The sequence below is a fragment of the Sinocyclocheilus anshuiensis genome, unplaced genomic scaffold (genome assembly GCF_001515605.1).
Source record: "Sinocyclocheilus anshuiensis isolate Anshui unplaced genomic scaffold, SAMN03320099.WGS_v1.1 scaffold1754, whole genome shotgun sequence".
Taxonomy (NCBI): domain Eukaryota; kingdom Metazoa; phylum Chordata; class Actinopteri; order Cypriniformes; family Cyprinidae; genus Sinocyclocheilus; species Sinocyclocheilus anshuiensis.
Genome location: NW_015546144.1, coordinates 12,392 through 18,551, shown reverse-complemented (window position 1 = coordinate 18,551; position 6,160 = coordinate 12,392). Strand labels below are relative to the sequence as shown.

Here is a 6,160-nt window from a genome sequence, read left to right as displayed (position 1 = left end):
GCTCTCTTTTTTATTTATTTGATTCCTCAGTGTTTGCTAAATGTTCTGTAATTTATTAGTCTGTATATAATACAGCATGTGGTGTATATTAAGAATAACAATTAATCCATCTTTTGTTTTAGTCTTAAAAAGTGAAATACGTATGTATAGATGTATGTAAGCAAATGAGACAATTATCTTTTCTTGTAAAACGTGACACCAAGATCGCGAATTCGAAAGTGAAAGCATCCGAAGCCCGGCTTATAACATAGCTAAAGAGAAACTTACGTTCACAAAATTCAAATCACAAATAATACTGATGAAAAAGAAGGGGTTGAATGTTAACCACTTTCGTTTTCATACAACTATAAACTATGATAAAAGTTCATCAGCATGCATTGATTGATCCCTAAAAATAAAAATATTGCGACCAAATCATGTGCTGGTGTGACCAAATGAGAAAGTTAGTCGCAAAAGAGCGACCAGTGGGAAGAACGAGTCTGGAGCCCTGAAGCATAAAACACAGTTTTATTACATTAGATATTTGATATTTACATTAGATATATGAACATGCTATTAGATAAACTGTTGTCAGTCATGTTGTCATTTAAAATCCGGACATCATTGGCAATGTTATTGTTTTAGTTATGCAAACAAAAACTCATTTTATTTGTTGTTTGTTGATTTTAAATGTAAAACTTGGTGAAATTATTTGTGTGTCAGTACTTTTTGAACATTTCCAGCACATTTTAACAATACCGTGATAATACCGATAACCGTGATAATTTTGGTCACTATAATCATGATAAGAAATTTTCATACCGTTACATCCCTACTTACTTCTCAGGCAGTCGGGTATGCGGTTGTGCGTAAGTGTTTGCTTAATACATTGTTTCAGTTTCTGTTGTTTAGATTTTTATTTGCTGTTAAGAATGATTATTTAATTTACTATTTCTATTTTTCTTCTTTCGTTATAATTTGTATTTTGATTGCACATAATCCATCTTTTGTTTTAGTCTTAAAAAGTGAAATATGTATAGATGTACAGTATGTAAGCAAATCAGACAATTATCTTTTCTTGTAAAACGTGACACCAAGATCGCGAATTCGAAAGTGAAAGCACCCGAAGCCCGGCTTATAACATGACGGGAAACTCCTGTTCACAAAATTTAAATCACAAATAATACTGATGAAAAAGAAGGGGTTGAATGTTAACCACTTTCGTTTTCATACAACTATAAACTATGATAAAAGTTCATCAGCATGCATTGATTGATCCCTAAAAATAAAAATATTGCGACCAAATCATGTGCTGGTGTGACCAAATGAGAAAGTTAGTCGCAAAAGAGCGACCAGTGGGAAGAACGAGTCTGGAGCCCTGAAGCATAAAACACAGTTTTATTACATTAGATATTTGATATTTACATTAGATATATGAACATGCTATTAGATAAACTGTTGTCAGTCATGTTGTCATTTAAAATCCGGACATCATTGGCAATGTTATTGTTTTAGTTATGCAAACAAAACTTTTTGTTGTTTGTTGATTTTAAATGTAAAACTTGGTGACATGATTTGTGTGTCAGTACTTTTTGAACATTTCCAGCATATGTTAACAATACCGTGATAATACTGATAACCGTGATCATTTTGGTCACTATAATTGTGATAAGAAATTTTCATACGTTACATCCCTAATACAAAGTGACCACCCAAAAAGGGGTATTATTCAACAATCTGAATATGGAGCCTCATTGACATCCCGATATCTCTGGGACTGAACAATGTAGGGCCTTGAAAATGAAGATTCCAAAAGAAAAGTTTATTAAGAACTAGACTCTAAAATCATATTGCAATATCTTTAATACTTCTTGAGTTATAGGCACACAAACTTTGGAAAAAGAATACTCATGGCACTCAGACAGGTATGTTCAATGCAGTCGTTTGGACAGAAGGGAACAAGATGCATTTCTAGTTTCAACATTATTTGTTCTTCAGACATTCCTCTTTAAGAGAAAAAAAGTATCATATTTTTAGAAAATGACCCACATTTGGTTTTTGACCACTGAAAATGTGTAAAATTTAACAATTTACTCCTGGAGTCATATTGAAACTCCATTATCTCTGAAACCGAACCATATAGGGCCTTAAAATGAAGATGTCAAAAGGGAAGTTTGTTACGACCAAATTTCTAAAAGGGCATTAAGATGTCTTTAATACTTTTTTGAGGTACAGGCCTGCAAACTTTGGAGAAAAACTTGAAAAGTGCTCTTTCCCCATTTTTGAATGGTCACCATTGGCGCATAATGCAACAAAGATTGCTAAACTCAACATATTTTAGACCTACCAATCTCTGGGTGAAAATAACATTGTGATCCTGCCATCTTTCTGAAGTCATTTTTAACCCCCTGTAATTTGGCTCTGAATCTCAGGTGAAAATTGCCATTTTGACCCCCCTCTACAAAATAGTGGATTACTTAAATATTCATAACATAATATTCATACATGACATTTCATATTTGGGCTATCATCACTATACATGTTTCTTCAGAAAAAAATATTAGCAAAATCAAAAATTTGAGCTGGGGAAATTTCTGAAAATTTGATGATTTGACACGGAATGACCCAAAAGTAACTGATTGATTCTTGATTTTGGCAGATCTGCTCCTTCACTGAAGCTCCTTCCACTGCAATTCACCAATAAATGCTGAAATATTCCCATCAGCCTACAAGTGAAGACCAGCATGAAACCATCAAGAAGAAGCCTTAGTAAAAGAAACGGTTAGCACCTTTTTTTGTACAGTAACAACCACAACAGCTGTGTTGAATTAATGCTCCCTGTTTGTCATGTGACAACACTGTAGCATACTACTCTGAAACATTATTTGCTGCTTATTGTATACTGTTTCACACACACTATTCTTAATAAAATAGTAGGCAGTATGCACTGTGTACTGGGCAGTAAGCAGAAGGGGTGGAACGATAAATCGATTTGTGGATCGTTTCTGCGATTTTCCGAATGCATCGCGATTCTGAGCTTAGTTTTTAACAGCAGATGGCTCCAGGTGTTATGGCTCTACACACGCCCCAGTGGTGTGTGTGTAAGGAACTGGAGAGTATGGCTGTTTCTAAAGCACGCAGTGCCATCTGCTGTTAAAAACTAAGCTCAGAATCGATTCCAGAGAGAATCGTGATGCTTTCGGACAATCGCAGAATCGATCCACAAATTGATTTATCGTTCCACCCCTAGTAAGCAGTAAACAAGTGTGCCATTCTGAACACAGCCATTGAGTCATTCATTCGATTCGTTCAAACGGATGAATTTTAGGGGCATATAACTGCATTCTATAGGCTCCGTCACACAGTGAGTTTGTATCATATTCATCACCAATCAACTGTACAGGTGTGTTCGGCTTGAAGTCAAATTACCACAGGAGCGATTAGAGAGCAGATGCTCCATATTAATACTTTGATGTCAAACACCGATTCGTCTGCACATTGCCGCTTCAAGCCGAACACACTGTATTAAATGTAAGATGATGTATGTAGGTCTTGGGCGGGTAACTGATGATATCGTCGCAGTTTACATCCCCCCGTGTGCAAACGCTAAGGACGCGCTTCGCGAGCTGTACATCGCCATCAGCGAACAACAAACAAATAACCCTGACGCCTTTTTCATAATAGCCGGTGACTTCAACCACGCAAACTTAAAGACAGTATTGCCAAAGTTCTACCAACATGTGAACTTTGCAACAAGGGGAAAAAACACACTGGACTTTGTTTACACAACAGAAAAGAACGCGTACAAGGCTGTACCCCGCCCCCACCTAGGGTACTCGGATCACATCTCTGTTATGCTAATTCCAGCATACAGACCACTTCTGAAACTCGCCAAACCAGTTCAAAAACTCATCACAATTTGGCGAGATGATGCTACCTCAACTCTACAGGACTGCTTTCAGTGCATTCAATTCTCTGTGTGTATGTGCTGTACATGTGGAAGAATTGACAATAAAGCAGACTTGACTTGACTTGACTTGACTTGTATTTATGTAGCACCGTGGTCCTGTGAGGCACGACATTTCGTTCCACTGTATGTCCCCACATGTAGCAGAATGACAATAAAGCTCAACTTGAACTTGAACTTGAACTTGATATTCAGAGAGTTAAACAACTTGGCACAAGATGATTGGTTCATGCTGCATATGCATCCAATGAGCTTACTGCCTTGCATTTATATGGCTGGCTAGCATTCACTGAGATTCCTGCAGCGCGCTTTCAGCATTCTCTGAAACCCTCCGCCTTCCCCAGCTCCACCTGTATAGATCTGCTATGGGTTATTTTATATGCTATCTGTGCAGCAGCAGTATGTCTTAAATACTCATGGCACCGTATCGCCATAGGCATTGGCAGTAGCAAGTTCCTGTACTTGCTTGCAGCAGCAGCAATAATCTACAACTACAGCAATAACCAACAGCAGCAGCAGCGTAGCAGATCTGTTCCACCAAGACCAAATGCATTAACATTGTCATATCCATCACCATGCTGAAATGTTCCGAGAGTTGTCATGATTGAACTAATTAATTAAATTAAAACATTAAATTGACAGCCCTAATTTTTTATTTTCATTTCAGACCGGATGGAGGAGAAACATCATTGTGTCAAACCTGGAGAGAAAACTCACTCACAGACTGAAGGTAGTTGTTTACTGAAAAGAAGAGACAAGAACAGTTTCATCTGCCGTCAGTGTGGAAAGAGTTTGACATGTAATAAAAGTCTCAAAGTTCACATGCGGATCCACACTGGAGAGAAGCCGTTCACATGTGATCAATGCGGGAAGTGTTTTGCAGAAAAAAGAAGCCTTATGTTGCATATGAGAGTTCATTCGGGGGAGAAGCCGTTCACTTGTGATCAATGTGGGAAGAGATTTATTTGCTCAGCACATCTGAAATCACATGAAAGGATCCACACTGGAGAGAAACCTTACACATGTGATCAATGTGGAAAAAGTTTTTTTTTTTTTCACAACTGCGAAGTCTAAAAGAACATAAGAAAATACATACTGGTGTGAGAGAGTACATGTGCTTTGAGTGTGAGAATACTTTTATTACAGCTAGAGATTTGAAACGACACCAGATGATCCACACTGGAGAGAAACCTTACATGTGTTTACACTGCAACAAAAGATTCAGTCGGTCAACACATCTGAAAAGACATGAGAGGATCCACACTGGAGAGAAACCTTACATGTGTTCACACTGCAACAAGAGATTCAGTCGGTCAGAACATCTGAAAAGACACCAGATGATCCACACTGGAGAGAAACCTTACTTGTGTTCACACTGCGACAAGAGATTTAGTCAGTCAGGAGACCTGAAAAGACACCAGATGATCCACACTGGAGAGAAACCTTACATGTGTTCACACTGCGACAAGAGATTCATTCGGTCAGAACATCTGAAAAGACACCAGATGATCCACACTGGAGAGAAACCTTACATGTGTTTACATTGCGACAAGAGATTCAGTTTGTCAGGAGACCTGAAAAGACATGAGAGGATTCACACTGGAGAGAAACCTTACATGTGTTCACACTGCGACAAGAGATTCAGTCTGTCAGGAGACCTGAAAAGACACCAGATGATCCACACTGGAGAGAAACTGTTTCACTGCACTGTATGCGGGAAGAGTTTCACTCAATTATCTAATCTACTCAAGCATACAAAAAGCAATCACAGTAAGTAGATCATCTACAGATCCAGCACTCTCAGGTCTGATGCCTCGTCCTCACCAAACATGACACAATAAAATTTCTTCTGTATAAATCTGTCATACGCAGCCAAAAAAACAATGACAGGACAGGACAAAAAACATCTAAAGTTTTCACCATGAATAAAGTAAATCTTTTCATCTGTGAGATTCAGATGGTTCTTTTGGATGAGTTTTGAATTGTTACATTTTTTTTTAAATAGTAAAGGTTTTTGACATTTAAGCCATTATTGTTCTCTAGCTAAGAAGAGGATGTAATACTTTTAAGAGAAACAGAATTTAATTTTAATTTGTTACATATTGTTTTTTTTTTCTTTATCTGAGATCTGTCTCATTGGTTTCAACTTTCACTTATTTTTTTTATTTGCTTCACCAAGAATTAAACTCTTTAATAATTCTACCAACAAATTAT

The 6,160-nt window shown here is 37.3% G+C and overlaps 1 pseudogene; it reads left to right on the top strand.

Annotated features, from left to right (window-relative positions):
* The first annotated feature begins 2,635 nt into the window (after window positions 1-2,635).
* Window positions 2,636-5,848, top strand: LOC107701224 (gastrula zinc finger protein xLCGF3.1-like; annotated as a pseudogene).
* The last annotated feature ends 312 nt before the right edge of the window (window positions 5,849-6,160 follow it).